The 20,322-nt window shown below is 51.7% G+C and overlaps 1 protein-coding gene and 1 non-coding gene across 3 annotated transcripts in view; both read right to left on the reverse strand.

Moving 5' to 3' along the window:
* LOC135898784 (BTB/POZ domain-containing protein 10-like) overlaps nucleotides 1–20,322 on the reverse strand; it is a 242,535-nt gene that overhangs the window by 92,375 nt on the left and 129,838 nt on the right. The window lies entirely within an intron of this gene.
* On the reverse strand, nucleotides 9,996–10,068 carry TRNAS-UGA (transfer RNA serine (anticodon UGA)). Its single transcript has one exon. It is a non-coding gene; the product is annotated as a tRNA-Ser (tRNA).

Consider the following 20,322-nt stretch of genomic DNA (forward strand, 5'->3'; position numbering starts at 1 on the left):
AGATTGGAATTTCTGCCGACATCGAAAAAGCGTTTCTTCAAGTATGCCTGGTGGAATACGACCGAGACGCGTTTCGTTACTTCTGGTTTGAAGAAGGATCTTCCAATATTTACGAACTGCGCATCACAAGGGTTCCTTTTGGTGCCTGCAGCAGTCCCTCTCTCCTTGCTACAACTCTGCGACACCACTTCCAAGTGGTAGAAGACAAATACCCTTCTACTGCCAAACTATTGAAAGGTCTTCACAGAAAGGCGGCCACCAATAGTGTGTCGGCTACTCAAGGACAGTCATGGAATTCTTGGGCCGAAACTATCTGCTTCAGGAGTCCGGAAAACGAAGAGGCCGATACAGAGGCAGAGACAGAGAAAAGAGAAAGCGATGCCATGAAATTAAGAAAAGAGGATATGGGACTTCTCGTATTTTGCCTAGCGTGGAATGATTTCTATTTAGTTGTGTGTGAAATATGTAACCAAGTCACAAAACCACACGCTCTGCGAAATCACTTGGAGCAGCGGCATGGGAGCACCGACACCTTTGGTAGGGGTGACGACACTGCTGACACGTCCGTGCTCCAACCGGCGGGTGGAAGGAAGTCCTCGGGGCACAGCTCCTTGTCATTGCCGTCCTCATCGTCGTCTTCAACGTTATCGTCTTCCGCCCTGCGACACTCGAGCGGGCCTACCGGGCGCCCGTCGTCAACAGCAAAGGCTTCATCTGCGTCCGCAGTGTCAGGGAGGCACAGCAGTGGGGTGAAAAGACTAAAACGCAGCAACCACACGCTGGCCCCCGTTGTCCAGGTGGAGCGAATGCCACTCCCACGACAGCCTCAAGCCATAGCCGCCCGCAACAGCTCGCCAGGCCTTGAAAAGGAATTACCTTCACCCCAACAGCCACCACCTTTAACCCCTAGAGGGCTAGGAATGCTGTCTGGGCCGGGGCCAGGGCAGGCCAGTCACATAACACCCGACGCATGCACCAGCAGTACGTCAGCAATGGTGGCTGCGACGACTTCCACTGCGGCACCTACGCCCATCAGGAAGACATGCCAGCAATGGTTCCACCACGAACACAAAGTGCTCATTGTGCCGACGGCTTTGCCGACGGCAAAGTTCGCTCATGCAAAGTGCGCACTTCTAGTGGCAACACGTTGCGGAGACCGGCACAGATGCGGTACCACCTAGAATCTGCTGGACAAGCTCCGTCTTGAAAAGAAACAAGCATAGGCAAATTGTTCGGCCGGGAGCTGTTGAATATTATGCTCCGAAAAAGAAGAGAAGAAGACGAAGTGAGAAACGAGCGTGGAGCCGAGCGCGCGTCTGCATTTTTTTAGTTGTTTTTGCAAGCGTCCAATAAAGAAGACGTTCTCTACTTCGGCTCCGCTTCCTGGTTTTCAACAATTATCGCACAAAATAAATGCAAAATTTCTTGAATTTCACCGCCAGAAATTCAAGAAATTTTGCATTTATTTTGTGCGATAATTGTTGAAAACCAGGAAGCGGAGCCGAAGTAGAGAACGTCTTCTTTATTGGACGCTTGCAAAAACAACTAAAAAAATGCAGACGCGCGCTCGGCTCCACGCTCGTTTCTCACTTCGTCTTCTTCTCTTCTTTTTCGGAGCATAATATTCAACAGCTCCCGGCCGAACAATTTGCCTACACTCTAAGAAAAAAAGGACTAAAAGGGGTAGGGAGGTTAGTCCTTTTGGGGACTAACTGATTTGCCACAACCATTAGTCCTTTTGGGGACGAACTGACATGGGATGAACTGTTACTCCCCATGCGCTTACTCCTTCGGGGACTAACAGTTACTCCTGCCCGATGGTCCTCAAGGGAGTAACGGCAATTCGTTCCGATGCTTCGCAAAGGTGGAATTAATTAAATTAGGCATTTATACCATAATAAAAAAATTAATGAGCTGAAAAAAAAAATGCGCCCGATAGCAGGAGTCGAACTCACGTACTCTCGCTCACAAGTCAGGTACTGTAACCACTTCACCACGCCGCTTGGTTGTCAAGACGGGATATTTAGGCAAGGTTAAGCATGGGAACACAAGTGCGGCAATATACAAGTGACTCCGTATTTTGTGCAAGCTATGCCGTGAGAGTCTAACGTTGAGTGTACTTGCAACAATAAGCGACTGCGAAAAGAAATCAGCCCGAGTATTATTAGGGTGATTTAAACTGAGGCACTGTAGCGAGCTCAAACGGGGCACCGAAGACGACAGAGAAGGGCAATTTCTCTGTCACTTAGCGTGTGCCGTTTGAGCTACACATCGCTTCAGTTCGCAACCTCCTTGGAACGGAAGGAACTTAGGTACTATTGACCAAGAAAATCTAGCCGTCTATCAATGACTTGCGCGTGTAATGTGTATCGCTCACTTATGGGGTGCGCACGAAGGGCATGCCTCTTCACATTCCAGTTTTAAGTTTCACGTAATTTTCGAATAGGCAAGGTGCTGCTTTGCATGTAGTTCAATAGACAATGCACTAACTTCGAACCATTCACGATTTATAGACAATGCCGTTTTCGCCGCATTGCTCCATGACACGGACAAAAACAGCGAAGTGCCTGGGGAGTAACTGTTGCCGTTCGTCCTCCCATTGCTCTCTTTCAGAGCAGGGACTAAACACTTACTCTCCGAAATTTGCACACGGCACGCACATTCATGCAGTTAGTCCTTTGAGGGACGAAAGCGCCCTTTTTAGGACTAACGGCGCAGTTACTCCCGTTTTCCCCGGGATTTTTTTTAGAGTGTATGCTTGTTTCTTTTCAAGACGGAGCTTGTCCAGCAGATTCTAGGTGGTACCGCATCTGTGCCGGTCTCCGCAACGTGTTGCCACTAGAAGTGCGCACTTTGCATGAGCGAACTTTGCCGTCGGCAAAGCGACGGCAAGCGTCGGCCCGCGATGTGGCTGAAGGGCTCGGCCTGACAGTCCCAACGTGGGAGCGGCCCGCGTCAACCTATGGTTGACCTTCAGGACCAAATAAAGTTCCTCATACCATACCGCCAGAAATGACCACCGCTATGTCGAAGCAACTCACAAGGGTGCCTGAACGGGCATGTTGGTAATGTAGTATCTTTGTTAAGCAGCGCGACCACCTACGTACATGGGAAGCAAGAGAAGTGACAGGAAAACAGCGCTGTTTACTGTCATTTCTCTTACTTTAATTTACACGCAGATTGTCGGGCTGCTAACCAAAACAAGTTAAAGCGATGTCGCAAATCCCAAGACATTTTCTCTTGTTCTTGTGTAAATTTCGTGAAAGATTATAAAATCGAAATTTCCGCGGTTGAGCCTTTCATTCCTTTAGGAATGGCACGCAGTCACTTTTTCACAGATAAACACCTAACGAGACGCCGGTAGACGGCGCTGCTTAAATCTGTGACCTCACGGCGAGCTGCTCTTGCGCGAACTTCTTAAGGCGGCGTTGCCATTGGCCTCCACTTTAAAACGCACAACGTATCATTCTTGGTACGCTGGATTTAATACCTAAATTACGCAACATACATGCATACGTAACTGACCGCAAGGCCCACCGCAGAGCGTCAGATATGCTGGACAGAAGTTTTAGTGTGCGCAGTCCCGGAAGCTAATTACTACACTGCTCTAACTCAAATAATACTTGATTATTTTGGGGACGAACGCACTTTCTACAGGTCAGAAATAAACGTTAACAAGAAATCTTTTTCCGATAACGTGAAATGGTCTATGTGCTGGGCTTTATTAAGCACTGCGGTGTTAAGGTGAACAGATACTAACAGCATATTATCTGACTGACAAAAAGAAAAGACATTGAGAAAAATAAGAGTACAGCCCAGGCTCATGGTCAATGTAATAATTGCGTTACAACAGAAGCTACGCTGTATGGGTCCCCGCGCATTCTTACCTCAAGCTCGCAGTAAAAGGGGCTTCGCTGAAACGACTACGCGCAAGCTTCGCCCGCTATCGACTCCGAAAAATCGATCGCGAGAAGCACAGATTAAGCAGAAGGAAAGAAAAAAAAAAACGACACCAAAATATGGTCGCAGTGTAAGCGCATGCCCCGAGGGCTCCCTCCCGCACTCGTCCGCGCAGCCCCCCCGCAAACGACAAACAGCGCAGGACAAGCCGCGACAGAGTTTGTGTTGTTGTTACAGCCACTCCGCCAGAAACTTTCACGGTCGGCAGCACGTGCTCGTCTGCATATATATTTACATCTGCGGTGTCTCGTTAGCGAGCCTCACCGTTATGTACAGGCGTGGCACGTACCGCGAGAAGAACGGGGCGAACGGGAGAACAGTGGGCCACAGCCCGCGCAGTTATTCCAGCGGCTCGGGCTATCTGTGCCTATGCACAAGTGCCGACTACTGGCAGCGATTCGACCGTAGTCCAAAAGTTTCGCGCATTAACGAGGTTTGTCCCTCTCGGCGACGGGATAGGGCGCAATAAAATTACTGCCCGGCGGTTCGACGAGCGTTACAGAGCTTTAGCTTGTCCGCAAACTCTTTACAGTTAGCGATATACCAGAGATGCGTATACGCCAGCAAGAACGCTTGCGGCGACATCTCGTGACGCTTCGTCTAAGCACAACGCCTTAGTCACGTTTTACAAAGGCGGATATTACAAGGGTTACAAAGGCGGAGTCGGTGCCATTACTGACAGCGGCGAATTCTTTCAATGAAAGACACGGCACCGAACGGCAAGAACCTTAATAGCGAACATCGAAGCAGCTAGAACAGCGTTGCCGCGGTGGTGGCTACGGCTGCCAGCGGATCTGCGTGCGAGAGCGCCGGTTCGAGGCGGTGTCAGGATTGGGGGCTCAATCCCATCGCTCGTGCTCCGTTGTCAAGATTGGAGTCGGGCATGAATTAGAAGGTAGCTGGCCAATGCCGTCGTCCAACTTATCCACGCTGAGGACGTTGATGAAGAGAAGGACTGCTTCTCATCGAGAACGAGGAATATGGGTTTATTTAGAGTATTTATATCAGTCTAACATGACTGTTTGAGAAAGTACATCAGTCTAACATGCCTGCTTGAGAGAGAGTGACGAGCATCCGCACAACAGCAGTTTTTAAACACTCGGTCCTCCCGCGATACAAGGTGATGCGAACGTTTGTTTAGTGATCGCAAACTAGCCGCCTCTCCGCAGGACGGTTTACACACACACACACGTGTTTACGGTCCGAAACCGACACCACACGAATTTCATAGAACTCGGAGCCATTCCGGGTAGCGCGTTGTCTTGCGTCTTGGTCGGTCCGTGGGATAAGCGCAAAACGGCGTTCCCGCGGCAACTCGCGCACCCGTAGCAGATCAGGTCCGCGTTTGGGAGTTTGGTAACAATAGTTCGCCTGCCGAACTCATTCCGTCACAACGGCGATGAGGCTAGAGGTTGGCGGCGGTTTCAGCACAAAGCCGGCTTCATCGAACGCATCCTAGCTGAAGCGACGGAGAGTGGAGGAGGCGCGTATTATTCCCTGAGACAAAGTCGACTTAGTCACGCTGTGGCTAGAGGTTGGCGGCGATGCTCCCGAGATGTTGCTTCCACAGTCGCAACTGGTTGGCAAAACTTGCATTGCAGCTGGCCGTTCTTAACAGTAGCCAGATAATCAAAATGGCGGCGGCGGTGGCTTTGCCTAATGCCGCTTCGGACCTGCGGTCACGGCAAAAAGTCCGGAAATTCGGACGGCGAAGGGTTCTTGCGTCCAAAATTTTAGTCGTTCTCATACATTGACTCTACGGGGTACGTGATGGTGCTGCGAAGCCGTCCGCATTATCGGGCATGTCCCAAAAATCGCGCGTCTGGAAAATCGGTCGTTGACGTACTGTACACTGGCAACTCCTCCGGCACGAAAGCCGGCACGAGGACGGCTTTCGTCCGCTTTCAATAAAATGACAGCCAATTATCTCTGATAGAAGCACGAATTCCCTGAGTTTTCCCCGAGTATCTCCAGACTATTTAAAATCCCTGAGAATTCCAAGTTATCCCGGTTGGTAGACACCCTGCTACCTTACCGCCCTGTAAAAAATCATAATTTCTTGCTTGGTTTGGTAGTTTCATTTTGCGCATTAAATTCCTCCTTAATGAAATATTCATCTTTGCATTTGTCTTGTAACTGCCGTTATTATTATACTTTTCTGTGCCTTGTCTCTTTTCTTTTATTGCACATTTCTGTTTTGAATACTGTATCCTAAACTTGTATTTTTCTTCCCTATTCTCTGCAATGCACTAGTAAACATTAACACGATTACAGTAAATAAATAAATAAATAAATGCAGCCACATCTTCGAAGCGCAGCTGACGTTGAAAAATAATTTTCGCGGAATTTTCGCACGCACCGGCGTCCTGACCAAACCTACACTGACGGCAACCACTGCGAGCGCATCTGGGACACATTCCACGGAAAGCGGAAAAAGAAAAAAAAAAAGAACGGCAGAAGATTAAGCGAATGCACCGTCGCTAAAACTGGCCCCGAAAAAAACACCGACCGAAGGAGTTTACGAAAGCGACCGCAGAGCCGTACGCGACGCACAGTTCGGCTTGAGAGAGAGAGAGAGAGAGAGGGCGACAGCAGGAAAAAGAAAGAAACAGCTCGAACGCCACCAACGCCTGCGGCGTTTGGAAACCGCGGGCACAGCAACAACCCGTAGTCTTATACCCCTCGCAATGAGGCGTGCAGCGATCGAGGTGCGGGGTGGGGGTGCTCCGGGTGGGCGTGCTATGCGGTGTAGCCCCCCACAGCCTCCTCCACTCCCCCTCGAGGCCGGGCCAACATCGTTAACGCGGTAACAACCATGCCACGCAGCCGTGCGTACCGCAGAACGGCTCGCGCAGTGTGTTCTACGCAAAAAACAAAGACAGAAAGGAAGGGGAAAGAAGGGCAAAAATAGGGAAAGGGGGAAAATAAAAGGGAGGGGCGGGATGCGCCATACAAACAACCCCTCGTCGAACCAAAACAGAGACGATCGAGACGAGACGGCGACGACCGAGCTATATCGGGTCGTTACGCCACGAAAACAACGCTGCCGTCCAAAGCGCAATGCTGAGCGCCGAATACCCGCTAGAATTACAAGAATTGCACACCAGCGGATGCTTTCGAAAGGAAGCTCCGAGGAGCTTCGACCCTCGACTTTGACCTTAGCAGCGAAACGCTCGTAGTCACTAAGCGACACCGCGGGTAAGAAACAGCGAATTAGTTTAGACCGATAAATTATTCTTTCAATAGCAACCATTTTCGTTAAGTTCGCGGTAAAAGGTCGTTTACACTAGAAGACGGAATGAACGTCAAAGTCGAACTTGCTGAATGTCGCGCGGAAGCTCCGGCGCCAGTATTTCAGTGACGGCACTAATTACAACTTTCGATTTTTTTTTTCGCATTTTGGGCTAAAGGCGCGCGACATGGTAGGCTACTGCTCGGTGCCGCAGGGCCGGACGCACGTAAGGGAGGCCGGTGTCAGCCTTATTCACACGTAGCCGCAGGACAAGAAGCTGCGTGAAGCTTGGCTCGCGAAACATAAAACCGGCAAACAGTCATCGGCTACAACTCGGGTATGCAGCAAGCACAGACGCGAGGAAGATTTCTGCCACGGCGCCCGATCTGCGATGTTCTGAAAACGCGCACTGAGACGCACGCCCAAGTCCGCTGCCCGACTAATGTCCTGACGGTTTGGTCTATGAACTTGTCGATGCTATAGATACTATGAAGTTCAGTGGAGCGGAAAGGCAGCCGTAAGAAGCACATTTAAAAAAAAGCATGGCATATGTTCATGTTTGTGTTATGAATTAATGCACTGGATTACAAAAAAGGAGCAGCGGGAAATTGCACGCTGAGAACGCCGATAAACATACAGTGCGACACAACTCGAGAAATAGTATCGAAAGGTCAAAGAATTTAGAAGAAAAAAAAAAGATTGAATCGTCGCGACGGCACATCAAGTTCCCGTAGGCGTCGAAGTCTCTACAATGAAATTATTTTTGAACAGCTCTGATAGCGCCCACGCAACAACGGTTGCTTGCATACTGTCAAATGCTCATATTTTGCGGCCTAAAGCTCATGGCACGGTGCGAAAACGCGCGCGCGGAGAAAGCGAAACAGTGCGCGGACAAGCATGCAGACGCGCAGTCGGTCACTGCGAATATGCACGATCGCTGCATTGAGGCTTCGTTCTGTTACGCTCCATTTGGTTATACAAACACTGTAAGAAAATATTTCACATGGTTTGCTCTCAGCGTTTATCTACCTTTCACGCAAGAAGCCGGTTCGGGAGACTCCATCGCGGCGACTGCGCGCAGTGGCGTTCACTGTACGTATTCGGTAAAGAGATAGCGGCTGTAAACGATTGTGCGCTTTCAGTTTGCCCAAGATTATTATTTAGACAGTAAGAAACTTCTCTCGTTCCGAAAGTACTTACAGAAATGTCCGGGAGAGCTCGCGCGTGGTGTTTTCAGTGAGCGCTGACAGCAAAACCTATGAGGAGCGCGCCACGTGATCCCTCATACTACGCCAGCGAGGCGCTTCCGATAGAGGGCGACTCCGTAACTCCTCGCCGCCAATAGACCCACGAGGGGGCGCCACCTCCTCCGAACCGTCACTTGCGCCGCCCAATGATGTATACGCACTAGTAAGCGAGATGGCTGCTACGCGACGTGCGCGATAAGGCGCGAACTAGGCGCACCTTTCGTAAACCAGAACAGCGAAGCAGTCGTGGCTTCGGGGAAGGGAGCTCGCCCCGCACCCCGGACGGTGCGGGTTCGCTTCCCACCGAAACGTACCAACCTTTCTATTCAAAGCCGGTAATTTACTTTGTTTACAGGAACCACCTTGAGAAATGTGACGTCAAGCATTTCTGACGCGTTTTTTTTTTTACACTTTGCGGCGTCGGACATTTTTGTTAACGCCGCAGTTTCGCCATAGTCACCGTCAACACAGGCACCTAAGGCTTGCGCCTTATTAAATAAATTAACGATGACTAATGACCGTATCGATCGCGTAACGCCTCTTACAAGCTATGCTTCCTCCGTTCGCATAGGCCATTTGCTACGGCGTTGTATACGTACAGGGAAGTCACAAGCGGGAGTAGTGTTCGGTATAACGCAGTACGGCGTTCGGTCGCTGCAGATGGCTGCACTGTGTCGGCGACAACACAGCCGAGCTCAGAAACACATATCAGACCCACGAGTTAGCAAACGCTAACGGCTCCGCTCGCGCCCGCTATTTTGTACAACTCCGTTCACGGCGACTGCCGCGAGCAACGGCTTTCGGATGGAACAAACTTTCCGGCGACAGCTTGATGAATGGCCCCGTCAAAGCGCCACGGCAACACACAGCTTCCATCGGAAACGTCGATGAAAAAGAAGAGGCAACCCCGAATAACGAGGAAGAAAACGGGGCCACGCCGGCTACGCATTCAAAGCGACCCAAGCCTGTACACTGGCTCGTGAAAAGATGGCTTCTCGCAAAAGAAGACGACACGCAACTGCGGCCGGGTGCGGCGCGGGCAGTGATCTCGCTCTAAAGACGGCGCTTTTATGCGAAAAAGAAAGAAAGAAAGAAAGAAAGAAAGAAAGAAAGAAAGAAAGAAAGAAAGAAAGAAAGGAAAAGACAAGGAATACGAGGAACTGCGGCTCGTCATGCTTTCCAAGGACTCCAAAACACTCGCTCTACTATTGGCGGGACTCCGCGGCCCACGCATGCTCGGAGGCCGCTCGATCTCCGAGGCCACTCTTACCGAGATACAAAAGAAAAAAGAAAAGTGTTCGCGCGGCTGCGCTTTGATAAATGGATTGCAAAACGCTTCCCTCCCATCGTTCCACACCTTCGTTGACATCGACTTGGCAGCTGGCTGGAATTCTGTGAGAGCATAGCGTGTATAACACCACCGTCTGGATATATATATTTATCATAAGAAGCCAACAAACATTGACACCAAGGACAACATAGGGGGAATTACTTGTGCTTAATAAATCAAATGAAGAAATGATAAATTAATGGAAATTAAAGTGGATGAAAAAACTTGCCGCAGGTGGGAACCGAACCCACAACCTTCGCATTTCACGTGCGATGCTCTACCAATTGAGCTATCGCGGCGCCATTTTCCCATCCACTTTCTTGGGTATTTATGTGTCCTAGTAGATCCCTGGGAGTGTTAGCCAGCGCCACCACTCACAGACCTTGACGGCGGATATATATATATATATATATATATATATATATATATATATATATATATATATATGAGCCCGTCGTATGAGGATGAATTCACAAACGTTTCCGAAAACGCAGGAAGCTGACACTGCAATGTCCTTGCACACCTGCGAATACCCAGCGAATCTGAACCCGAACACCTGTCATGCACAACTGTTCAGTCCACTGCAGACGTGCATCAGGAACGTCAGTACTTAGTCTCAAACTCCGATGAGCGTAAAGCGTGCGAGATGACGGCTCGATAAGGATGCACGCTGAAGCTTCGTTCTCGCCTGATGAAAACTCCCTTTACACTACTACTTAATGCCGGCCTAGGAGTGACGCCATCATAGGCTTATAGGTATACACCGTCTCAGCAACCGAAAACTTATAACGCTTGATTGGTTCGCGTGCGTGCGTGCGTGCGTCGCTTCTTTTAGTGCTTCTTCATAGCTTGGCATACTACACAGGCACCATTAGCGTAGTTATCATCCACTCGTTCCTATGATGATAAGGCAGGACACAAAGAAAATACAGTGGACAGAAAGATAATTTACCTTCGCATACTGCGCGCCACTCAATTCCTTTAAATTTGTTCTTATTAGCAATACTGTCACTCTGAGTTGAGAGCATTGCCGGTGGGCAATACTAAGCATTAAAACGGGATAACGGGGCCTTAGTGAAAACGACTCGATATTTTGAAAACATGCGCACTGTTCACACACATGCGCGCAGATGCACAAACACATAAGAAATGGAGCGCAACGGCGGGGTAGGATCAAAGCAGTAAATGTGCTCTAATAGCTTTTCGAGAAAAGAACATCAACACCATAGCTAAAGTTTAGTATTTTGCAATCACGCCCATTGTGCACCAACCAGAAAACACGCTAAATTTACGCGGAAGTCATTAATGTGGCATATAGTTATAATAAACGTACAGTCGCGAGCAAGAGATTGAAGGAAAATGATGCCACGAAAAAAAGATACGATTTTTTTTTTTCTCACCCTGGGCATGCCGGTTGAAATCGCATGGTTTACAGCCAACCTGCGCGTGTTCAACTCGCTGCGATGTCTTGGATGCAATTCCACGTCGCGGAGCAGAGCCAGGAGAAACTTTTGCACGCGGCTGTACATTATATAACAGACGTTATTTACTTGCTGAAAACTGAACCTGGCAACATTTAACACGAGAACACTCTCGAGAGAGACTAGCTCTTTGAGGAATGGTCAGACATTGTATGTGACATTGTCAGGAATAGGTGCAATAAGTAAGGAAGCTCTGATTAATGCTGTAGAGGGGGAAAAAACTTAATAAAAGATAGACGAATAGCAGGCAGCCGGCGACAAAGCATAATTAATTTAATTTATAATGGTGAGGGGGGGGAGGGTAAATACAGAATTCACTCGTATAGACCATTGACCACTACATCGGTAATATACAGGTTAGCAATGCAGGCGATTAAAGCTGCAAGCGTGGGCAGAGAATACCGGCATACTGGGAGAACATCAGAATGGCTTCAGAATCGGCAGGCATCTGGATGATAACTTATTTGTCCTTACTCAGTGTATTGAAATACCCAGAGTAGAAAGCAGACCGTTATATGTGCCGTTTTTAGACTTTACAGGAGCGTATGACAAGGTACAGCGCAATATCTTGTGGGATATTCCGGAAGGGGAAGGCTTAGGCGACGATTGTCTACAGCTTTTGAGAGAGATTTACCCAGAAAATATCGTTTTCGTTGAATGGGAAGGGATAAGGAGCGAAGAGAAAGTTCATAGCAACAAGGGACTGAGGCAGGGGTGCCCTTTATCCCCATTGCTGCTTATGATGTACATGGTGAAGATGGAAAGGGCGCTAGAGGGAAGTAATATCGGGTGTAATCTCTCATACAAACATGCGGGTACAGTAGTAGAGCAGCAACTCCCTGGTTTGTTTTATGCGGACCACATCGTGTTGCTAACTGAAGAGCAAAGGGATATGCAACGTCTGGCTAATATTTGTAGACAGGAAGACGATAAGTTAGGTCTGAAATTTAGCGTTAAAAAATCAGGTGCTATGGTATTCAATGAAAACAGTGAACAGACAATGTCAGTAAAGTTTCGTTCGTGCTCTTGTCCTCGCTTCTCCGTTGGAACGTGAAGCTTCTCGGGCGATGATCGGCAGTTGTTGATCGAATGCAGACAGGAAGCGATGGAGATCAGATGTACAAGGAATATTTATAGGCAAACGTTTCTATATACATGGCAGGTATAACAAATACATTACAAACTTGAACAATTGAGAAACAGGTAAAACAAATACATTACAAACTTGAACAATTGAGAAACAAGCCTCACTCTTTGACTGTCTCAATGACTTTTAGAGCCCAGACTCGTTTTAACGTACATAGCACAGAGGCTCACTGATCTATCAGCAATTCTGATTTAAGCCAAGTCTAACGTACATGGTACGGTGCCTCACTGATCTATCAGCAATCCTGATTTCAGCCAAGTCTGAGGAACAGCATGTCGTCCGGATTTTTATAGCCCAAATATAAAAAGAAAAAAATTGGCTGAGGCTTAACTTAGTTAAGCCTAGTCAGATGCGAAGCATATTGGTGGCTAAACTTGGTAAGTAACTTGTCGCCGAGCCGCATACTGAGCACGTTGCTTGGCCAGACGTTCTTCCCGCTCTTCATCAGTCTCTGTAGCACGCCGCAACCTTCGCTTCTCATTCGAACCAGGAAGCATATCACCTCGCGAGTGTCTCGCAGAGGCAAGCGCAGCTGCTTATATACCGCCGCGACGGCGCGAGTTGGAGCCCCGTTTCTCCTTTGTCGTGACGTCACGGTGTCACGTGGTCGGCCTTGAAGGCGACGCCGCGAGCGACGGCGCGAGTTGGAGCCCCGTTCCTCTCTGTCGTGACGTCACGGTGTCACGTGGTATTGAAGGCGACACCGCCGCGCCTGAGGAGCTGCGTTGAGCTCTAGTAATATGCTTCGCATAAAAGGGCGGTACGGCCGTTGGCCCGTCCCACAGATTCAGTTGCCAATAAGAGTCAAACGTTCCTTAAGCCCTTGCGTGAAGAGCTGCCGCAAGCACAGCGAGTCTGAAGAGAAGCTCCCGATCTCGAGATGTGCAGGGCTGATGCTTCGCATACATTCGCGCCACGTCGCTGCTGCGAGCGGGCGTCAACGGACATGGAAGAAAAACGTGTGCCGGAAGCCTCCAGTGACAAGAGACGGTGTGCGCACGCGCGCTTAATAAGAAATACACAATGTGTTTGGTGACAATCGCCCCTTTCCACGTTTGTTAAGCTTCGCCGCAATACCTTGCACATGCTTCACCGCGTCACGTTTCTGTGTTGAGGCGAAGCCGACCTTCGGGAACCGGCATTATGCAACGCGCCGTGCTTTCCGAGCTTCGAAGTCAATCGCGAGGATTACAAAGGCGGACTCGGTGCCATTGCTGACAGCGGCACATTCTTTCAATGAAAACCACGGCGCCGAACGGCAAGAACCTTATTAGCGAACGTCGAAGCAGCTAAGCATCGCGTTGCCGCGGTGAAAACAGTTCAATTAAAAAAGAGCTAAATTAATCTAGTTTGAGCCTGAAAAGTATATGAGTACATCCATGCATATTCTGACGGCTGCCAGCGGATCTGCGTGCGAGAGCGCCGGTTCGAGGCGGCGAGATAATCAAAATGGCGGCGGCGGTGGCTTTGATTAATGCCGTTTCCGACCTGCGGTCCGGCAGAAAGTCCGGAAAATTGGACGGCAAATGGTTCTTGCGTCTGAAATTTCAGACCTTTCTATAAATTGATCCCATGGGGTACGTGGTGGTGCCGTAAAGCCGTGCGTATTATCGGGCATGTCCCAAAAATCGGGGGTCCGGAAGCTCTGTCGTTGACTGTTCACTGGCAACTCCTCCAACCGACGACACGGCATCAAAGACGATTCGTTACGATCCCTCTCTGTTACTCGAAGCCAGCATTTGCGAGTTTCGGTCCCTTTCAATAAAATCTCAGCAAATTTTCCCTGATAAAAGCACAAGCTCCCTGCGATTTCCCTGAGTATTTTCCGACCATTCAATATCCCTGAGAATTCTCAGTTTTCCCGGATTTCCCGGTTGGTAGACAGTTCTATAAAAAGCTTTGATCAGCGCGAAAAAACGCGACAAAATGTCGCGCTATAGTCAAAGTCTGTTTCAAGATCATGAGCCAACCGATTCGCACCAGAGTCCAGCTAAATTTGTAAGTTTTTTTTTTTCCTCTGAATGGCAGTACAAGAAAAAGGGCAAGGTTCATTTATGTGAACGCAGTTTCTCTCTCCTTCCACTTAAACAGAAGAGCGATCTGATAAACCTTCACACTCCCTCCCGTGAAGATCTGTCAGAGCTACGAGGTGACGCACCACAGGTGGCGCAAGAAAGCAGGTTTAAAACGTGTAAGATGGGTCCCACGCGCAAAATGAGAAAAACTATACCGAGCCACTGACAGGTCGCACGGCGACCGAGGAGTCCACTGAGAAGTTGAGGCGACAAGAGAGAGCGTGCGAGTGCTAAATTAATCTAGTTTGAGCCTGGAAAGTCTATGAGTACATTCATGCATATTCTGACCACTCTCTATTGCGCGAAATGCCCTTGGTTGCATGAAAAAAAAAGCAAAAAGAGCTCGTGTTATGCGCGCGCACCGGCAGGCTGCTCCGTATGGAGTGAGATATGCAAGGGAGGACGTAGTAGCAGACGACGCGGTTGTACTCCACCTTGTACGGTGGTGGTGGTGAAAAACTTTTATTGATGAGAAGGCCAAAAGCAAAAAAAAAAATTAAAAAGCAGCGTTGTGGGCGGCCTTCAGGCTGCCGGTTGTGGCGTCCAGGCCATGCCTAGTCGCGACGTCCTCCGCCCAGTTCACCAGCCGGAGTTGGATATCCGGCTCGGTGCTGGACAAAGCAGCCTCCCACTGCTGCGGATTGCTTAGGCGCCAAGAGGCAGGGGGCAAGTGTGCCGGGCAGGAGAATAGGACGTGATCGTAATCGGCGCGGGAGCCGTCACATAAGCGACAAGCCGGCGAGTGCGTCCCGGGGTGGAAGAGGGCAAGACGTGCGGGAGTAAGATAGGTATGGGCCTGAAGGTGGCGCCATAAGTGTTGGTGGGGTTGGGAAAGGGATTGGTGCGGAGGGGGGAAGCTGAGACGAGAGAGGCGATAGTGCTGCGTGATATCGCGGTACGTGAGGAGCGCGTCGCGCGTATCCATTCCCGGCGGGGGCGGGCTTGCTCGGTCAGTCGAATCTCGAGCGATGGAATTGGCCGCCTCGTTACCAGGATGGGCCGCGTGAGCGGGCACCCAGATGATTTGGATGGGGCGAGAGGGAACGGTATCGGAACGCAAGATTCCGATGGCCGGGTGTGCCACCCGTCCAACCGCGTAGTTGTAGACCGCAGGTTTAGAGTCGCTGAAGATGTACTTCGCGGAGGTTTGCGTGATGGCAAGGGCAATAGCTGCCTCCTCGGCCTCAACAGAGGTAGAAGTATAGACTGAGGCAGTAAGAGTGAGTCGGAGAGAATTGTCAGTGACGGCAAGGGCATGTGCTGGGTAGCGGCGGTACGGGGCAGCATCTACGTAAGCCACGGCGGCCTGCCGTTCGTACTGACGCCAGAGCGCGGAGGCTCGCGCTGCTCTACGGGAGGGGTGGTGTTCGGGATGCATATTTTTAGGGAGGGGTTTAACGGTTAGGCGGGGCAGGACATGGGAAGGGATGGGCAGTGATGTGGGAAGAGGAATAAGAGGGGAGAGATTAAGGGTGGAGAGAAGTGCGCGACCCGAGCGGGTGCGGGAGAGACGGAGGAGCTGGGCCGTGCGATGGGCCTCTGTCAGCTCCGTCAGGGAGTTGTGGACGCCCATCGACAGTAACCGAGCCGTCGACGTAGATGTGGGAAGGGACAGGGCTGACTTATATGCGTGGCGAATGAGGCTGTTGACTTTGTCTTCCTCGGTACGAGAAAGGTAGAGATACGGAAGAGAATAAATGAAGCGGCTGAGAACAAAGGCCTGGACCAGGCGGCGGAGGTCGTGTTCGCGCATGCCGTGGTGGCGGTTTGCAATGCGGCGTATGAGGCGGACAGTGTGGTGTACAGTGTTTGTGAGTCGAGTGATGAGGGTGGTGTGCTTGCCATTGGAGTGAAGAAAGAGTCCGAGGATGCGGAGGGTAGAGACGAGAGGAATGGGTGTGCCGTCAAGGTAGACGGTGAGTGGAGAAGGCGATAGGGGGGCCATCCGCCCAGGCCGAAGGAGCAAAAGCTCCGATTTGGCCGGGGAGCAGCTCAACCCGATGGCCCGGGCATGAGTTGCTACCGCGTCCACACCTGCCTGTAGATTCGTCTCCATGTCGCCAAGATTGCCGGTGGTCACCCAGAGGGTGATGTCATCGGCGTAGAAAGCATGAGACAGAGCTGGGATAGCTCGTAAAGCACGTGCCAGCGGGAAGAGGGTGATGTTGAACAGAAGAGGGGACAAGACAGAGCCTTGGGGGGTACCCTTGTTGCCAAGGGAGAAGGAAGGAGAAGAAAGTGGGCCGTATGAGATTTCGGCTGTGCGGTGGGCGAGGAACGCAGTGACGTAAGCATGGACACGGGGTCCGACATGGAGGGAGGAGAGAGCCTCCAGGATGGCGGTGTGGTGTACATTGTCGAATGCTTTAGTAAGGTCCAGCGCCAGGATAGCTCGAGTGCGTTTGTGGTGGGAGAGGTGTAGGACATCCTCGGAAAGTTGGAGCATGACATCCTGGGTGGACAGCTGGGGACGAAAACCGAACATGGAGTCCGGATAAAAGTCATGATCATTCAGATAGGTCTGGAGGCGGGCCAGGATGACATGCTCGAAAAGCCTGCCGAGACAGGAGGTGAGAGAGATGGGGCGGAGGTTTTCGAGGGCAATAGGTTTGCCGGGTTTGGGGATGAATGAGACACGTGCATGGGTCCAGGAGGATGGAAGAGTGCCAGCCTGCCAATGTGTATTGAGGAGATCAGTAAGGGCTTCGAGGGAGGGGGTGTCTAGGTTGCGGAGTACCTTGTTGGTGATGCGGTCTGCCCCCGGGGCCGAGGTGGTGCGGAGTGTGAGTAGCGCCGCACGAACCTCGCCCACGGAGATGTCTGCCTCAAGGTCAGGGTTTGGGGAGCCGGAGTAGGTGGGAAGCGGAGTAGGTAGGTCGGTGCAGAGGTAGTGGTCCCGGAGAGCCGCCAGGAAGTCAGTATCAGTGAGTGGGGAGGAATGAAGGAGATGGGAGATATCCTTGCGCTGGGAAGCTTTAGTGTGTGTAGGGTCTAGCAGCACCCTGAGAAGCGACCACGTGTCGCAGAGCCCCAGGTTGCCTGCCATGCGGTCGCAGGTCTGGCCCCACTGTTGTCTAACGAGAGAGGCGCAGTGCTCCTCCATGTCCAACGCGAGTCGGGCCAAACGGAGGCGCAGGCGGCGATTGTATTTCTGAGCCTGCCACCGGCGGTGGACAGCGTGATAGGCCTCCCAAAGGTGCAGCAGACGGCTGTCTGCCGTAGTGGAGTGTGGTGCTGTAGGGAGCGTGGATGTGGCAGTGTGGACGTCCGCCAAAAGGGTCTCGGTCCAGGCAGAGAGATCGGTGATAGGAGCAGAGGAGGAAGTAGAGAGACGAGTGGAACGAAAGCGGTCCCAGTCGACTATCTGGGTGAGACGAGTAGAGGCGCGAGCAAGGGAGGGGAGTGGGAAAGTTGTACAGAGGACGCAGTGATCGCTACCGAAGAAGACCCCTGTATTAGTCCAGGTCGGATTGGCGACATTTTTGGCGAGGGTAAGGTCCGGATTGGTGTCTCGTTGAACACTAGATCCGATCCTGGTGGGGCAAGCGAAGTCATTAAGGACCGAAAGGCACTCGTTGTGGATGAAAGTCCAGAGTGAGTGGCCTTTGCGAGTGTTCTGGGGGTAGCCCCAGCTGGTATGTGGGGCATTGAAGTCGCCAAGAACTACCAGGGCATTGCGGCCAGCGCAGGAGAGCGCTCGGCGGAGGACGAGGAGTAGAGGAGCTGAAGGGGCTTTGGGAGGGCTGTACACATTGAGAACAAAGAGGCTTGTCTCAGTGCGACGGCGAGGAAGGATTTCAAGCAGGAGATGGGCACAGTCCGAAACGTCCAACTGGTGCTGCACGGCAGCAAGGTTGCGCTGCACCAGCGTGGCAACGTTTGGGCGGACCTCAGAAGAAGGATGGAAGGAGGTGTAGTCGCGCAGTTTCACGGGGGTTAGGGGTTCCTGGAGTGCTAGGACGGAGGGGAGAGTGTCGGGAGGGATGTTCTGGAGGTGGAGCTGCAGGGTGTTCCGCTTGCTGCGGAACCCCCGACAGTTCCACTGCCAGAAATTAAGGCGCGTGGGGTGTCTGGCCATGATGGATGGCGGAGTCCCCCGACAGAGTTGGGGTAGGTGCCGGGGTGAGTGGGACAGGGAGCGACAGGTGTGCGACGGTGGCCTCAGTCGCGCTTTGGCGGGTCTCTAAGGCCGCGACCCTGGTGTCTAGGGCGGTAAGGTGTGTTTCGATGGCGGCCACACGGGTGTCTATACTGGCGACGCGCTCCTCAAGTCGCGCAAAGCGGGCCATGACGCGCTTCTCAAACGCCTCCAAGAAGGAGGTTGTCTGGCGAAACACGTCACGCTCGGGCGCGACGGGGTCGGAGGAAGGTGATCGGCGTTTGAGCGGGGGACTGCGGTTGGGGGAGAGGCGGCGCGCGATGATGCAGCAGAGGATGCCGTATTCATCGGCTGCTCAGTTAGCGACGGCGGCTGTGGAGGTGCGGGAGCTGGGGAAGTAGGAGGAGGAGCGGGGGAGGACAGACGCACTAGCGCGGCCTGCAGCTGGCGCGACAGCTCCTGAATTTGGAGCTGCTGGGCAGCGATAGTGGCCTCGAGGGCCGCGGTTTGGGGGTCCGACGTGTGAGGCTGCGGTTTCCAGCTTACCGGTGATGTGGTGGTGGTGGCGAGGGCGGTGGACGCCTCGGACCTAGGCAGAGGCGGGAAGGAGACGGAGCGGTGGCGGCTGGCAGACGTGGCACCACGGGAGACAGAGTGGCGGCGGGGACGGGAAGGCCGGGAGGTGTTGAGGATGGGCGCGGTGGGTGGCCCTGGTGTAGGAGGCTGGTGCTTGGAGGTGGCCGGGGGCGATGACGGGCCGTTCCGCTCGAACCGGAGCCCGCACGAGCGCGAGCCCGTGAGCGGCGGCGAAAAAAAAGAAATTCAATTATGGGGTTTTACGCGCCAAAGCCGCTTTCTGATTATGAGGCACGCCGTAGTGCAGGACTCCGGAAATTTCGACCACCTGGGGTTCTTTAGCGTCCACCTAAATGTAAGTACACGGGTGTTTTTCGCACTACGCCCCCATCGAAATGCGGCCGCCGTGGCCGGGATTCGATCACGCGACCTCGTGGGAGCGGCGGCGAGGGAGGGGCCATTCAGGCACCCTACGTCAAGAGAAAGCGTAGTTCACGCGTTCGCGCCGACGTCACATCCGTTACAGGAAACCGATGGTGCAGACCGGCATAAAACACTTTCGTGTTTAAAAAATGGGCCTGGGCAGGCCATGTAACGCATAGGATAGATAACCGGTGGATCATTAGAATTACAGAATGGGTGCCAAGGGAAGGGAAGCGCAGTCGAGAACGGCAGAAGAGTAAAAAATTAAATTATGGGGTTTTACGTGCCAAAACCACTTTCTGATTATGAGGCACGCCGTAGTGGAGGACTCCGGAAATTTCGACCACCTGGGGTTCTTTAACGTGCACCTGAATCTAAGTACACGGGTGTTTTCGCATTTCGTCCCCATCGAAATGCGGCCGCCGTGGCCGGGATTCGATCCCGCGACGTCGTGCTCAGCAGCCTAACGCCATAGCCACTGAGCAACCACGGCGGGTCGGCAGAAGAGTATAGGTGGGTTGAAGAAATTGGGAAATTTGCGGGCGCAAGTTGAAATCAGCTAGCGCAAAAACAACGGTAATTGGAGATGGCAGGGAGAATGAAGCCTTCGTCCTGGCAGTGGACATAAAAATAGGCTGATTATGATTTACTCGCTGTAGACACACCAAAAAGAAAAAGAAGTCGATAAGTTGTAAAGGTAGCTCCCTCGGGTGCCCACGGAGAAAACTGCGAAGCAAGCAAGCAATTAAACC

Source organism: Dermacentor albipictus, chromosome 10 (assembly GCF_038994185.2).
Source record: "Dermacentor albipictus isolate Rhodes 1998 colony chromosome 10, USDA_Dalb.pri_finalv2, whole genome shotgun sequence".
Classification (NCBI taxonomy): domain Eukaryota; kingdom Metazoa; phylum Arthropoda; class Arachnida; order Ixodida; family Ixodidae; genus Dermacentor; species Dermacentor albipictus.